This window comes from Hoplias malabaricus, chromosome 6 (genome assembly GCF_029633855.1).
Source record: "Hoplias malabaricus isolate fHopMal1 chromosome 6, fHopMal1.hap1, whole genome shotgun sequence".
Lineage (NCBI taxonomy): Eukaryota > Metazoa > Chordata > Actinopteri > Characiformes > Erythrinidae > Hoplias > Hoplias malabaricus.
The window spans coordinates 1,307,292-1,324,685 of NC_089805.1; the positions used below are offsets into that span (position 1 = coordinate 1,307,292).

General features: G+C 39.2%; 1 protein-coding gene across 4 annotated transcripts in view; it reads left to right on the top strand.

Moving 5' to 3' along the window:
- Positions 1 to 17,394, top strand: part of LOC136699314 (glutamate receptor ionotropic, kainate 5) — a 208,560-nt gene that overhangs the window by 56,091 nt on the left and 135,075 nt on the right. The window contains exon 2 of one of the 4 annotated variants that reach the window (XM_066673930.1): positions 16,637 to 16,828. The exons of the other annotated variants lie outside the window; for them this stretch is intronic. The gene's annotated coding sequence lies outside the window, so the exon portion shown is untranslated. The remainder of the gene's footprint in view (positions 1 to 16,636; positions 16,829 to 17,394) is intronic. 4 annotated transcript variants of the gene reach the window in all.

Here is a 17,394-nt window from a genome sequence, read left to right on the forward strand (position 1 = left end):
GTTTTAGCATGTAAGGTCCTACAAGCACATGCCATGTATTATTTTTCTTAGTTTTTCACCCAGTTTACAGGGTAAATTGTCTGATCCCACTGTCCCTGAGCTCTGAGAGTGTAACAGATACTTTGAGGATTAATATTATTTGCCTAAATTACTTCCCTGATTTAGCTTATACTTTAATAAAGTAGTTCTCCTTGTCTGAAGATGTGAGATGATCTGTGAGAGATGAGGCTGAATCCCAGATGTCTCTCCACACCCTCTGTAGGGCACAGTGCATGTCATAATATAACAGTTTCGGCACTCACATAATGCGCTGTATGTCAGATAACTTTAGACAGCTATATGGTTCATTCTTCCCTGTACTGTCTGGGGTTGCAGTGTTATTCATTTTATTATGTGTGATGTGCACTATATACAGTTCATGTCATTTTTTTGGTATGCAGCTCGAGCTCCTCTCTACTGACTCTCTACTGACACATAAGGACATACCGTTGTTTACAAACGAGAAATTAATGAGTAATGAATAAATACAAAATATGGTGGCTACTATACACAATGACATCACCTGCGAATACCCCTCTAGCTGATACCTGGCATTGAGCAAGGTGAGAATAACCTCATGTTTCTTGGCATTCACATGCAGTCTGCGATTGCTTTCAGGCAATTACACTCTTTAAAAAATAAAAAAAAAAAGGTGCTACAGAGGGTTCTTTGAGTGATGCCATAGAAGAACCACTTTTGGTTCAATAAAGAACCATTTTGCTAATACATTTAAACAGATAAAGAATTTTAAGGTCATGTGAATGCTTTTTTTCAGGTTCTTCATACACATCCCTTAAACAAACATGGTTCCACCTTAAATAATATAAATGTAACAGCAAAAATAGCGAATGGCACCCATGTATGGAGCAGGCATAGATCACCATTCTTGTCTATTTCATGCTTTTCAAAGTTCAGAGTTCATGCAAATGCCTCCAGATGATGTGTCTTGACAATGGCTGAGTGGCCTAAATATGAAACAACATCTGAGCCATTTTGGAGGTGTTGTGGGCTTAATTCAGCAAAACACTGACGAAGGAGGTGTTTACCTGATGAAGAGCTAATGATACAGTGGCTGGTTTGAGTGGAGGAGAGTGTGGTGGGCCCTATGTGAAGCTCAAATGGATTGGCATAGGACATTTTACATCTTATCTTGTGTACGATTATAATTACTGTTGAACTCTACAAAATGGCTGCCACACTATATAGTGCACTATATCATTTCTGTAATATGGAGTGATTCTTAATGCAGCACTAATTAAATAAATACATTGAAAATATATTATTATATTTTTAACTATTTTTATCAATATCATCAGCGATCAGTGAGGGTATCGTAACAATCTGTTCAACAGACGGTTTTTAATGACTTAGTATATGAAATAAAATGTCCGTTGTTATGAACTACTCATAAATGTGTACAGAGTGCCTTACATTCAACTCAGCCATTTAGATTTTAAGATACATTTTCTATTGAAAAGGAAATTTGAGACATTCCATGGACACAGATGTGTGTGCTTCACAAAACAAACACGCCAAAAGATTTTTATACAATACATGTATCTACAATTGCTCTGATAATTGTGGTCATCCTGCCTTCAGGCTAAATTCTCCAAATGTCAAAGGGAACAAGAGTGGAGGCTTTATGCAGCCTAAAAAAATGGTTTTGCTAATCTTTAAAAAAAAAAAAAAAAAACTAGTTTAAACTCAACCTGAAATCAAAATGCAGCATTGTTTTTGCTTTGTATAATTAAGCATAATTATAAAGTCCATAACTGAAACAAGCAGAAGGAAAGGAACAATGCAAGCCTAAATCCCTATTCGGACAGGATTAGTTTTACCTGTGGACGTGGGGTAAAGTAATTATTACCTATTGTATCTCAGTAGTTTTAATCCCGTCCGAATACACTATTTATGCAGATTCCTGAGCCTTTTACCTACTGTAAAACAAGCAGTAGAAATGACCCTAGGTTATATTAATCCTGTTCTAATTGAGGTTCGAAATGTGTGGTAATATTGTGTCATATCCTGGAAAAAATGAGTTTTTCGCATGTTTTCTCGAGAACGGTGGAGCTGAAGGAGGCATTTAGCAGAAATATACATTTTAAGTAAAAGCTCAGTGGCTCAACGACGCACCACGCTCAAATCCACAAAACAACCTGTGGGTATGTTTTGTCCACACTAGTAGCCTTCATACATGTTATGAACGTGTCAGTATCATTAAACGGTTTATAATATCGGTTATAATAACTGTGTGAAGGATTAGTAATGTTTTTCGCCACCTTCTCGCCCGTTACCTGTAATGAAGGATTAGAAGATAAAGTTGTCGAGGGCTGAATGGTTTTGGTGGGAGGGCTGATCTCAGAACAGCTGTGACAGTCTAAACACTCACTGTGTAGCCCCTCCCATGTCTGTTATTTTCACAGTGATTTCTTATCCAGTGCGAATGCACCATAAATATTACTGACATCTTGTGGAAAAATTACTGTACCCCAGCTCTACTTGCTGTACTGGGGTACTAACGGAGTTTAAATATCCTCAGGTTTGAACCACTATTCGCAAACCACTGCATCTGCATTTGTTCCTCTGACGTACACATGGGGCTCGTTGAAAATGTGAGAGAATTATGTAATTCATTATCTTCTGCAGATCCAAATGCAATATGACTCTGTTTAGAGTTGAATGATTTAGAAAATAGTCTTTAGCCAATTATTTTCTGTCGACTGGAAATGTCAGATTGCTTTTGTAGTGTAGTGTGAATGTTTAATAAATGATACGTACCTTGTCTGTTGCTTGGTTGATGTCCTTTTCCATGTTTATGGAATTTTTTGTTCTGTGCAAAAAAAAATATCCTAAACCTAAGTAAACTGGCTCTGACTAAAAGCATTTAAGGGCAATGTTCAAGAGTGTACTCAAAACACTTTGTATTAAATTCAGAAGATGTTTCCTCATCATTTGCTAGCTCTCTTTTATCCAGGAGTTTTTAGTGGAGCACAGCAGTAGTCGTTAGACCCAGTAAAATGCTCTAATGACATACCTGACTTGTACATAGAACTACAAATACATTCAGTACTGTCATTAATTGGAAGTATATGGAAAGGAAAAAAACAAGAAAGGTAGGCAGGGTAGAACATTTCAACAAATCATTTTATCATATAATTCCAAGACAAAAAATCCTTGTTTTTCTGTACTTTTAATGAGAGAACATTGATTTTTGCCTTCCTCTAAAAGCTGACATGCTGTGTCCGGAAAAATGAAATTAACCAATAATATCATTATTTCCCTCCCTCTCCACTAATCCTCAAACAAACCATACACTGCTGCTGACCAGTTGGTCGGACAGACACCTTTCTTTAAAAAGAGCATACATTTTCACTGCTTTGTCCGGTTGTAAAACAATCACATATTATTTATTATTTTTGTTCAGTTTGTTTATAGGGGTACTGCTGGTCATATAAACACGAGTGATGGGCATTCATATTTTGGGCAGTATCCTGTGGGATTGCAGCTTAGTTTTCATTACTGTTATGAAAATTCATGGATTTGTATTAGTTCTACACTCCTCTGAAGTTTACACACGTCGGAATATCAAACCTTTCTTGTGAAGTTCACAGGTGTCAGAAATCTTTTGCAATTTTTTGCAGTGCAAGCTCGTAAAGGGTGCATCGAAGACATCTGTTCAGCCTACCTGACATGTCTGAGATGTGCCAGGGCTCAGCATTCATAACATTTACAGAGAATTCTGTAGTGTTAGGAGGGCTGTTTCTCTGAGATCTTGGACTTCTGCACAGGAGTGGGATCACCCACTCCGTGTCACAGTGAATGTTGAAAGTGGTGTATCTGTGTAGTGTGGAAGGTTGAATCTGGAAGCCTTATAGGGTAGGCAGCAGGAGAATGGTTCTGACCCAAACCCAGGCACTTACTTTTTATGTCTTCAATTGTAAGTTACCAAAAACCAAGGCATGTGTTTAAAAAAAGACGTATTGGGGGTAGAAATAAGTTTTAAAATGTGTAAATCGTCCAAACCAAAACTCACACGTACTGTTTGGATACACTATTATCCCCAAGAACAGAAAATGCTCCATTGAGATGGTATAAGTTTTACCTGTGGACATGGGGTAAAGCACCTCAGTCATTTAAACCCTGACCAAATAGACGGTGTCAGTCAGTTTTTCAGAGTGCATGCTCCAGTTCCAGGAAAGATTACCTACTGTAAAATCAGCAGTAAAAATATCACTGGTCAGTATTGACATGTGGCTGAATGTTCTGTCATATCCAGGGATAAAGGAGATTTTTGTGGGTATCTCGAGAATGCAGGATCTGCAAGTTGCACTACACTCATATCCGTAATACAACTAAAAGATCACTCAGTGGAGAGGCGTTTCTGGTATCTGTAGGTCGATTTTGTGTACAGCAGCATCCTCACGTTTTGTGAAAGTGTCCTACTCATTAAACAATGTAAAGGGTGGGCCATTTATATGGATACACCTTAATAAAATGGGAATGGTTGGTGATATTAACTTCCTGTTTGTGGCACATTAGTATAAGGGAGGGAGGAAACTTGTCAAGATGGGTGGCGACCATGGCGGCCATTTTGAAGTCGGCCATTTTGGATCCAGAGGGTCATGTGAGCAACACCGCAGGAGAAATGCTAGCACAGGCTTCCAGTATCCGTAGTTTCAGGTGCTGCACGTCTTGATGGTATGGTGTGATACATGGGGTACAAAGATAGTGGGGCCATTCTTCATCAATGGAAACCTCAAGGCCAGTGGATATGCGAAATTGCTTCATGATGATATGTTTTTCTTTTTATGCACTGAAGCTGGCACGTTCCCTGAGTTTTTCCAGCAAGACGGTGCACCACCACATTATGGGTGTCAGGTCCAAGCATTCCTAGATGAACAGTTTCCTGGAAAGTGGATTGGTCGTCGTGGGCCAGTGGAATGGCCTCCAAGGTCTCCCAATCTGACCCCCTTAGACTTTTATCTTTGGGGTCATCTGAAGGCAGTTGTCTACGCTGTGAAGATACCAGACGTGCAGCACCTGAAACTACGGATACTGGAAGCCTGTGCTAGCATTTCTCCTGCGGTGTTGCTATCAGTGTGTGAAGAGTGGGAGAAGAGGGTTGCATTGACAATCCAACTCAATGGGCAGCACTTTGAACACATTTTATAAGTGGTCAGAAACTTGTAAATAACTTATGAAAGAATAAAGTTACGTTAAAACACACCATTGTTTTTCTTGTGAAATTCCCAATGAATTTGATGTGTCACATGACCCTCTTGATATTGAAAAAACTAAAGTTGGATCCAAAATGGCTGACTTCAAAATGGCCGCCATGGTCACCACCCATCTTGAAAAGTTTCCCCCCTCCCATCTACTAATGTGCCACAAACAGGAAGTTAATATCACCAACCATTCCCATTTTATTAAGGTGTATCCATATAAATGACCACCCTGTATTATATGATTTATGCGTGAAGGATTGGTAAAGTTTTAGCCATCTCCCATATGATCTGTATTGAAGGATTAGAAGATAAAAAAACTTTACTGACATCCTCTGGTAAAATTACATTACACCATCTCCTCGTGTAAAACTTTAAACCCATCAGAATAGAGCTTAATTTTAAATTTGCATGAAAATTTGCATCAAGTATGTTTTTCCGTCCCTCGCCAGACTGCAGTTCCGATAGGTGACTGGACTGCAGTTTTTTTGATGCAGTACAATTTGGCCTGTGGCTTTACACCAATGAGACGTGGGGGAGTATTGAGATGGTGAGGTGATTTCCAAAGGGAAACCAATTGTGGAGAATTCAAAGAGCAGTGACAAGCAGAACAGATGGGGGAGATACGTTGTCCAAAGGAATTCACTTCAAACAGCCAATTTGAAAAATTTTCAAAGACTATTTTCATTCTTTTCCATATACTTTCTCTCTCTCTCTCTCTCTCTCTCTCTCTCCATCTTCCTTTTTTTAATCATAATCCTGTGGCTAAAAGAGCTTCACCGACTGCTTTTGTTTAAAAAATGTGGGAGTTTAGTTTCATTGGATTAAAGGCTTAACTTGTTTACAGAGCAGAGACTCTGGCTCATTTGCAGGATCATAGATGTGTGCTTATGTCTAGGTAAACAATGTGTAAAAACATTAATACCATTTCACAGAATGGGAAATTGTTCTTTAATATTTTGAGTATTAGGAAGCATTAGAACACTCACCATTCTTTGAGCTGATTGCTGATTTCTGCATGTGATTCTTATGTGATTTTAATGAGTGTCACTGAACATTTTGCTTTGAATTTCGAATTAATGCACTTTTTTTTACTTAATTTACTATTTTTTGTCAAAGAGTTGGAATTAAATAATCAATATCCAGAGATATAATTTGAGCAACATGAACTCATTCTCAAATTTTGATCTGGATGTCAGTGGTGTAATTTCACTATTTCCCTTTGATGTAAAAACAAGTAAAGAAAAGGACATTAAAACTGTCTTTTTTTTTTCTCCCGGAGTGGTTGAATTTCAATGACCAGTGTAGGAGTGTTTGATGGATTTTTTTCCCTCATAAATACGTCTGCCATATTTATTGATAGCATTTATTTACTTCTTGAAGAAAAAATCAATCATTTTGTCCAGTGTTCTTTTGCCTTCTTGTCATGAAACAGCTATTATTCTGACACAATATAAACCAATTTTAACAATTGTCAACCCCATGTGAGGGATCTGCTCTGGGAAGTAGCACCGTTGTGATAAACTAGTTGTCAGGTCTGACAGATGGAGTCGACAGGAGTGGATAAAAGAGAGCCAAAATTTTAATGAGAACCGTGAGGGCAAGGGAAGAGAGTACGAGAAACAGTACGAGGTCAAGCTAAAAAAATAAAAATAAATAAATAAACACATATCCACAAGCAAATAACTGTAAAAACGCCAAACTGAAAGGAAAGTCAGAAAATACAAAGACAGGTTCAGTAACAGGCAGAATATCTAGGTGAGAGTGAAGCTTCATACACACTGTAAGACAAACCAAGACCAAACAAACACAGCTTTCATAATTTGCATAAAAAGCCATGAAATGAAATGGGATGCTCTGGAGCACCTGAACAAGTGGTAAAGTGATTGTGATTTGTGATTGGTTGGAGTGGTTGTTTGTCAGATCTAATCGTCTAAATGATCTCACTAATGTTGTTGTGGCTGAATGCCATCAAATCCTCACAGCAATGTTTCAACATATAAACAAAAGCTAGTTAGTCGTGTTGCTTCAGCAGAAGAGGCTAATGTAGCTACTATCTATTTATCTCTGTCTGTCTTTCTTTCTTTCTGTCTTTCCTTCTGCCTTTCTGTCTTTTTTCTTTCTTTCTGTTTTTCTTTCTTTCTTTCTTTCTGTCTTTCTTTCCTTCTTTCTTTCTGTCTGTCTTTCTTTCTGTCTGTCTTTTTTTCTGTCTGTCTTTCTTTCTGTCTGTCTTTCTTTCTGTCTGTCTTTCTTTCTGTCTGTCTTTCTGTCTGTCTGTCTCTGTCTGTCTTTCTTTCTGTCTTTCCTTCTGTCTTTTTTCTTTCTGTCTGTCTGTCTTTCTGTCTGTCTGTCTGTCTGTCTGTCTTTCTTTCTTTCTGTCTTTTTTCTTTCTGTCTTTCTTTCTTTCGTTCTTTGTCTATTTATCTCAATCAACCGTAACATTAGGACAACCTCCTTGTATCTACACTCACTGTCTATTCTCTAACAATAGAGGTGGACTTTGTAGTCCATCTGTTGCTATGTATATTTTATTTTGCCCCTTTTCAACCTGTTCTTCAATGGTCAGGACCGCCACAGAGCAGGTAAGATTTGGATGGTGGACCGTTGTCACAGTGGTGGTGTGTTAGGGTGTGTTGTGCTGGTACGAGTGGATCAACACACATCAACACATCATCATCTGGAGTTTTAGTGGAGATCTTAGAGAGTCACAAACTGCTCAATTTTGATAGAACTAAACCCTACTCTCATCAAATCACCCCATTATCTCCTTTATTTCTCTCTCTCTCTGTCTGTCTCATGTTTCATGTCTCCTTTTTGGTCTCATTCAGTTGTTCCTAGGTAATTTAAAGAATCTCCATTATGTTTCTATCCTGAGCCATTACAGAGCAACCTATGGGCAATAAAATTTTTCTCTGGGCCTTGCCCTTGATTTCATGACCGTGTTGTAAAAATGAATTACACCTAGAGGGAGCCCTGGAGCAAAAATGCCAAATCTTACATAGTATATCCTTAAGGGGACAGTACATGAACACACAGTGGGCGCATATTAACAGCATTAACAAAAAAGGATGAGAAGAATTAAAAGAAAATAGAAGCTCTGAATGCCGATTTACTTTTTGATTAATTGCCAAGCCCTAACGAGTATGGGTTCCAACATTTCAACGTTGGATATTCTTGTAAAACAGCCCCAGTAGTTTGTTGCTCTGGTCATTGTCTGTTCCTTGTAAAAGCAGAATCACTGGGAGTCTTGGATCTTTAATAAAGGACATGCATGCTTAACATGTTTGTTCCAACCAAGCACTACACTGTTTGGTTACATTAATTAAGAGACTTTGGTCCAAGACATTATTTAATTAGATCAAATTCTGTAGTGCCTGGCTGGAGTGAATGAACACCTTGAGGACACATTGCCCTCATATTGTAGATTAATGATGACTTTGATTAGAAGCAGGCAGAGGCCTTAGCTGTTGGAATGCTTGTATGGTTCTAAAGAGACATCGACTTGAAATTACTCTCAGTGAATGACTGAGACACACATCTAAAAATACTTTTTACTACATTCAGTGTATCCAGGGTGATTTACAGTTTTAAGCATGTTATAAAGGAGCCTGGCGAATGTAGCATTAGGGACACTTATTGATGTAGTGTGGTCTTATTCACCGAGCTGGGAATCAAACCCAAGTCTGATGGGCAAGTGTGTTGGTGTTACAACTACGCTATACAAACAAACAAGGACCCGTAGATCAGGGGTTCTCAAACTTTAATCAAAGGCCCAGTTTTCCCGTTTTTCTAGGAGCTGGATGAATGACTAAGCACAGCCAATGATACTCTGTCAGTATTAAAAATATAATATTCTTCACTAAATACATTCATTCATTATCTGTAATGATAATGGGTCGAGAGCCTACCACGGAGAACACACCACACTCCTCACAGACAGTCACCCGTACGAAACCCACGCAGACACAGAGAGAACACACCATACTCCTCACAGACAGTCACCTGGAGGAAACCCACGCAGACACAGGGAGAACACACCACACTCCTCACAGTCACCTGGAGGAAACCCACGCAGACACAGAGAGAACACACCACACTCCTCACAGACAGTCACCCAGAGGAAACCCACACAGACACAGAGAGAACACACCACACTCCTCACAGTCAGTCACCCGGAGGAAACCCACACAGACACAGAGAGAACACACCACACTCCTCACAGTCACCTGGAGGAAACCCACGCAGACACAGGGAGAACACACCACACTCCTCACAGACAGTCACCCGGAGGAAACCCACGCAGACACAGGGAGAACACACCACACTCCTCACAGACAGTCACCCGGAGGAAACCCACACAGACACAGAGAGAACACACCACACTCCTCACAGTCACCTGGAGGAAACCCACGCAGACACAGGGAGAACACACCACACTCCTCACAGACAGTCACCCGGAGGAAACCCACGCAGACACAGGGAGAACACACTCTCTAAATACAAACAGTGTAAATGTACCTTTAAATGTACAACAATGTTATTAAAGTCCATTTGTGTTCCCTAAAACCACATTACATTCTTTACTCCAGAAACAGAGGTCAGGATTTGTAAGCTTTCATTATAGAACTGTGTGAATAAATAAACAAATAAACAAGTATGAGTACTCGAGATGAAATGGGCGTATGAAATCAATGCAACATACACAATCTACTGTTCATATAGTAGTATATGGTGCAATTATGTTCCTTATCTCTAGGTACCGCATATGTACCCTTAAGGGTAGCACCACAGTAACAGTTCTCTGAGAGTGGGTTTGCAACATTTTAAAAAATCTTTTTCCTTTTCATATAAATAAACATCTTGGCAGATACAAAACTGAATGTAAACCAACAAAAAGAGTCCCTAAAATCCCCAATTAAGAGTAAAAAGGCTCTTCAAGTGCACCATTTTCCTGCTGCAGCCGGCTTGTGTGGAAAGTGGAGTGCTAGGGTTTATCTGCTTTGTCTACATTCATATTTAAAACAGCCAGTGTGGTGTTACCGCAGTCCACTGAAGCAGCCTGACACTGTTTGGCTTGAACCACACAGGATTACAGCTAATCTGCGATGTGCTGTTGCTTTGGTTCTGCTCAGTTTGCAGTGTGTGATTATCCAGTAAACGTGTTGGGGTGAGGGGGTGGGGGGCGAGGGACTTTTCGTCTCGGTTGGTTGACGGTGCCGTTGTGCTTCTGATTTATAAATACTTTTAAATGTTAAAAGACTATTTCCTCAGATTTGTTTCTTTGTTTCTGCATAAATAAATAGTTAAGAAAGCATTGTAAACAGTATTATTCAGATTGTTATATCATACACATAGCTGTCACCAGGGTACTTCTGGATCCAGCCCCCCTGGACTCAGAGGAACTCCTGAGTCTCTAATGGCCAGAGTTAATATATGGACCATGAATTGCTCGTCACTATGAACCTTGAATGAGATTCTTCCAACTGAGAAAACTCAGCAGGATTTGAGACCTTCCTTTGCTTAAGGGCAAGGTTGCCCTTTTCCTCCAGGTTGGAGTTTCCCTTTGCCCAGGGGTCTCTATCTTCGATTTTCCGGGTTTCAGGAGTTCCTTAGTCTGTCTGTCTGGGTCTGTGTTAGCGCACACAGACCAGTGCTACCCCCTGATCATAGCTACTTAATGTAGTATGAAATAACAAAATCACCAGTACATTTTTCACTTTTTCTTATTTGAATGTTATTCAAACATACATTCTTAAAAATAAACATGTTAAAGTGTAATGAACCTTTAAGTTTAACCTCAGACCAGCTGCCCCTGCTCCAGTCACCACCAAGTGCCTTGGACCTGCCCCTACACTGACGTTCTCATGGACTCCTAACTATTATCACCAGTAGATTGACCAGAGGAGGATAGGTCCCCCCTTGTGAGCCTTGGTTCCTCCCAAGGTTTCTTCCTCAGCTCTGAGGGAATTTTTTTTTCCCACCTTTCGCCCCTGGCCTCGCTCTCCTGGGGGTTTTTACATTCTTTACATTTTTATATTTCACGTCAAAACTGTCTCTTACTGGAATTCTGTGAAGGTGCTTTGTGACAACATTAGTTGTAAAAAAGCACTACACAAATACATCTGATATGATTTGATTTAAGGTTTTAGAAAAACATCACTCTATCTTACGTTTTTTACCCATTTAAACGCAAAATGGTTCTTTATGGAACCATAAGTGGTCCGTCTATGACATTTCTTAAGGAACATCTATAGAACCTGTTTTTAAAACTGTAGTCTTGTTGTTTTCATGTTCTCTTCCAACTGATACAAAAAGGAAAGGGGAAAAATGGACTCTAAAAGGCTTTTTTGAATTATATATTTCTGTGAAATATGAGAGTAGTAAAAGTGATTGTTTACTTTTATTTATTTTTGTTCTTTTTACAATGGCATTTAATGACACACTTTTTTTTTAAACACAGCACTTGGTGATAAATATGGAGATTAACCGCTCTAAATTCATCCCGGAGAAAGGGGGTCATTTTGGGGAACACAGACACAACAGTGTTATGTCACATATTAGTGTATTAGTTCTGTTAATGTTTCATCTTTGTCGTACAGACAGAACTCTGTAGGCACACAGACAGTGGAAGGTTGAATTTGTCTGATTGGTCAGCGAGACAAGGCTGCCATGTGTAATATAAAGTTTGAGTTGCATAAAGTCAGCTAAACCCACAATCCCACAATTCTTCATTCCGTTTTTCACTGCCACTTGTTGGAAATGCGTGGTGGTGAAATTTCAAAAAGTCAAAAAATACAAGAGTAAAATGTATGAAAATAAACAGAAATTTGGACGTCCAAATGTTGAAATGCCTGAACATAGATGAGGATATTGCTCTATTCCTGCTTCAAGGGTTGGAACTCGAGAGACCTCTAACTGCATGAAAGTAAACAGAGGGGAAAAGTGATTAAAAAAAAGAACTTAATGGTAATTCAAACAGTAAATAAAAACTCAATTAAAACATCAGTCATGTACCATTACGTGAGTAACCAGCTTCTCACACTGAACTTTGAGGATGTGAATGAATCTTTGTGGGAGTCTAAATCAAACGGAAGCTGTAATGAAGGTAAAGGATGGACACAGAGGGTCGTAAAATAATTAAATGCGATGTTTAATCGTTAAGGTTTCTATAGAAATGGTGTTAAACAATAAACAAAAATGAATGTATTGTACTGAGTAGACAATGACTGGACAAGGTTTCCTGTTTCTTTTCATCATTTAACACTCTGTGACCCAGAGGCATTTTGAGCTAAAATATATTATTATTATTATTACTATTAGAATTAATTAAGGTTTTATTGCCACAGGCACATCCTCTGGGTGTTGTTCCAGACTCTTGTGTTGGGATAATAGGCACAGCCTGTGACATTCTTACATTACACTCTTTTACGACTGCATCATTATTCAGCCTGATTAAGCTGGGTATCTGCCACGGGATGAAAAATGTATCCTTTGTCCTCCTGGCATGTCCTGCCATAGTGCAACACCAAAGCCTGACATTTAGTACAAGACCCTGTGGGAAAGACGCATTGATCATTATATTAACCTTATTTAACCTGTTTAGGATAAACTCGGACAGTCAGATGTTCAATATCTCTTTCTTCTGTCCCTCTGTCTCACTGTTTCACTCTTAATGGTCAAATGTAGCAATCAATTACCGCCAAGCCACAGGACTCCAGCAGCAGCAGCACTGCCGAGGTTGCTATTGGTAACCCTGACAGATGTAGACGATGGCACTGAAACAGAGCATTAGATATAATTTCTCGGAAGGATATTGAAGTTGCAGGTGATGGAGTATGAGAGTACCTAATAATTACTTAAACATATTACTCCTTAAATATTTAATCTTGATAATACATTTATGGCGAATATTAAGTAGTTACTAATTATTAAAAAAAAAAACTAATGCACATTGTAAATGTTTACTGATATAATAATAATAATAAGAAGAAGAAGAAGAAGAAGAAACATCATTCATTGTCTGTAAATGCCTGAGTCCAGAGCCTACCTGGAATTATTGGGCGCAAGGCAGGAACACATCCTGGAGGGGGGCGCCAGTCCTTCACAGGGAGACACACACACCTAGGGACACTTTTTGACTAGCCATTCCACCTACCTGTGTGCTTTTGGACCGTGGGAGGAAGCCCACATGGACGCGGGGAGAACACATCAACTCCTCACAGACAGTCACCCGGAGGAAACCCACGCAGACACAGGGAGAACACACCACACTCCTCACACACAGTCACCCGGAGCGGGAATCGAACCCACAACCTCCAGGTCCCTGTAGCTGTTTGACTGCGACACTAATCATAATTAATATTGATGGTATTAAAAATATGGATTTTTTTGTTGACGCCTCCTTAAATGCCCCAATATATGTCTTTAATTGGGACTGAGTAACTAATATTAAACTTGTGTAGTGAAGTCCCAGTAATAATAATAACTGCTTCATATCCCCACAAATATTTAATATTGATAATAATTATTTGGTAGCTATTCAGACATATGGCCACCCAATATAGCAAAATATATATATATATCACTGGATTAGGAACATCTATCTTGTATGTAGAGTTTTTAAAGCTCTCAGTGTTACTGATGGACTTCGCCAACCAAAACTAGCCTGCCTAGACACTGTCCTGTGAACAGTGTCCTGTGTTCACTGATGAAGGACTAGACGACAAGTACACCATGTCTATGACGACCAGTCTCAGCCTCAGAAACTCCACCCGAAGTTGACAGAGAGTCTGATACCTTCAGTGCACAAACCTGGCCTCAGTGTCAGGGTTCTGCCAGTTGTATTCTGATTGGCTGATTCTGATTTTGACTCTTGTAATGGTCCAATGTGAATCGCCTACTTTTACACGTCATGCCAAAAGCAGACTTGTGATGGGCCCTTTTTGAATGTCAGGCAGATTAATTTTCCTGCAGTTGTAGGCTATTCTTGGCCGTGTTAAGTGGCAGAAAGCACTAGACTCTCCCTAGAGAGTCTGGCAATGCGAGACTAGAGAATGACCAACACAAACTGTGCAGGAACAGATGAGCTGCTGTCTCTGATTTTAAATCTACAAGGTAGGTTTGTTTAAAAGAGTGGACAGTGTATAAACCCCGAGCAGCACTGCTGTGTCTCATCCACTTGTACCAGCACAACGCACACTAACACCACCACAATTTAGTCACTGCATCGCTGAGAATGAACCAGCAACCTCAATCTAACAGAGCAGGGTGAAATGGGGATAAGAAATTATGCAGAGAACCAGGTGGACTACAGTCTGTAATTGTAAAACTACAAAGTGCTTGATAAACGGACGATGAGTGTAGATACAAGGTAGATGTTCCTAAACCAGTGATCATTCACGATGTGCACGTAATCATTTGGTAATAAATAATCACTCATAAATTACACTACTTGCTGCTTTTTTGGAGTCAAAATCACTTTTTGTACCTAAACTTTTGCAGTACAATAATTGTGGTGTTTTTGTGACATTTCCAAAGGCTGTTTAATATATTTTTGTGCCACTTTTGCGTGCCCTTGGACCCCCACTGAAGTTCCAAGGCAACACACACCAAAGTTATGTCCTTGAATCAAACTGTTTAAAGGCATAGAAGTCAGAGTTGTATACATTTACACATTTAACATATTGACAAAGGGGTTCCAGTCAAGCGCATGTGATTTTCACAAAGACAAACAGATTGGCTGGGGTTTGTAAAGAGAGCAGTGAGTTGTGCACAAGGTTACAGAATGTAGATAAAACAGCGGGCTGATTTCAGACAGTCTGTGTATGAGCAGCTTAAAAAATTGCTGTCAAAGTGCATTGGTTGGTGTTATCTGAGACACTATAAAGTCTCTGAAAAATAAACGCTCAACACATGTCAACTTATAGAGAACATTCAATTTCCAAAATAATAAAAAACCCAACAGCTGCGGTAAACACCTGCAACACTTTACGGTTTAAAGGTCTCTCTTTGTTGAAAACGATTGGAGCCTGACAGGGAATAACTGTTCTGGCATCAAAAAAAATAGCCTCCAAGAGAACAGACTACAGGATAGTTCTAATATAGACATGTTACTGAATCATTTCTGTGAAATAGACAGAAACATCCCTAAAGTAAGAGACAGACAAGCTCCTGTCAAAACAATAAACTAGCGTTGAGGCTAGCCACAAATCTAACCAATTAAATTATTTCTCTAGTTCCTCCAGTGAACTGATTTCTTTAGTTGACTCCATAGCTTTGGGTGAGATTCCACATGGGGACCGGAGACAATCACGTTTACTTATGTGTGACCGTATACAGTATTGTGCGAGAGTCTTGTCTTGGCGGCTTGGGTGGCGTTATGAGCTCCAGGGTCTAGATCCTCGCTTTGGGTTACTATACACTGTTTACATGGGTCTCCTCCAAAAGTGTGAGCTCCTCCTGTCCCACCATTTGGTTGCTGAGATGGAAGAATCGTGCCGTTATACAAATCTGTGAAGAATCCAAAGTTGACTCTTGATTTCCAAATACACGGAATCCTTGAGACAAACACGTTTTCTTCTTTAAAAAGAGGTCAACTCATGACTCAAATAGTGTGTATGAATTTACCGGGGGGGGGGGGGGGAGCAGTTTCCTTAATCAGGCAACTCAGTAGAGCACTACTCAACTAACAATATCTGTAGCGATAGTCTAAGAAAAGTTTTAAGATGAGTTTTAGGCCGTGTAAAGTCCAGCCTATTATGAGGAAAATAAACTCCTAGCTGTTAGCTTGGTGTTGTCATATTTTTTCATTGTTTTGGACAATCCAAGGCTACTAATAAGGTAAGGTTTTTCATATTAAGCACTGTTGTACAGTCTTGGTCAACAGATAAGGCCATAAATTTAAAACCCGTCTGAGAATGTAAGCACCTGTTTTCTATTTATGCGCTATTAACATTACAGACAATGTAGAAAATTCATTCATTCATTCATTCATTATCTGTAACCCTTATCCAGTTCAGGGTCGCGGTGGGTTCAGAGCCTACCTGGAATCATTGGGCGCAAGGCGGGAATACACCCTGGAGGGGGCGCCAGTCCTTCACAGGGCAAATGTAGAAAATTGTAATATTAAATTCAGTAAATAAATTAGAATTGTGACTTTTCAAGTCAACAGAGTTTTTGTTTCTTGTGGGGTTTCCTTATACTTTAATGTGCTTAGAAATGTAGCCAGTGCTTGTGCTGATTATATCATAAATCAGTAATTTTTCATGGTGGTACGTTGTGGTTCCTTGCTTTAATGAAATGTATTTTTAATTGTATTGTAGTTTTAATGGCTTAACACTTGTGTAGGGAAATGCTAACTGTGCAGATCTGCTTAGGTGCTGGCGAGCATTGTGTGTGACGCAGGGAGAAGTAGGGTCACCCCACCCACCCAGAGCGAGCAGGACAATGGTGCTGATGAACTCCTGATGATAGAAACAATGCTTAGACCACCCAGAGTGAACCCTCATACATCGTGTTATACTGAAGCAACTTCTATGCAGATAAACAGATGTGCAGTTAGCATCAATGTATGTTTATATTCATCTTTAATAATGTTTATTTTTATATCTAGATTGTATCACAAATGCAGTGTTGTGAAGTAACAGAATACATGTGTTTGGAATATAAAACATAAGAAACATTCCGATACAGTTACATTGGTGAAAGTAATGTATCACATGAAGGGACTTCTCCATTTAACTTGTTTTTTCACAGTGTTTGTGTGTGTCCTACAAGCCCTTGAAACAAAACATACAAAATGTCTGCAGTTTCATAATTGCCTGCTCACTTGAGGTCATGGACCTGACACGACACTCCCAAGATACATTTATTGTCGTAATAATTCAAACAGTATTTCAACTTTAGACAAGACTCTTTTAACTAATATATTAATATATTCAGCCAGTTCTTCAGTGAAAGAATCCAGCAGAATATTCATCTTAAATAAGCAGAGGGTTATATAAGGAAATGTTACTCATGTAAGTAAGGTTTTCAAATGCAGCTTTTTACCACACCACATAATACTTTACTGCTCCAGATACCATGCCTTATTGCTCAGTGACCTATTCAACTGTAAAAATTAGAGCAATTTCAT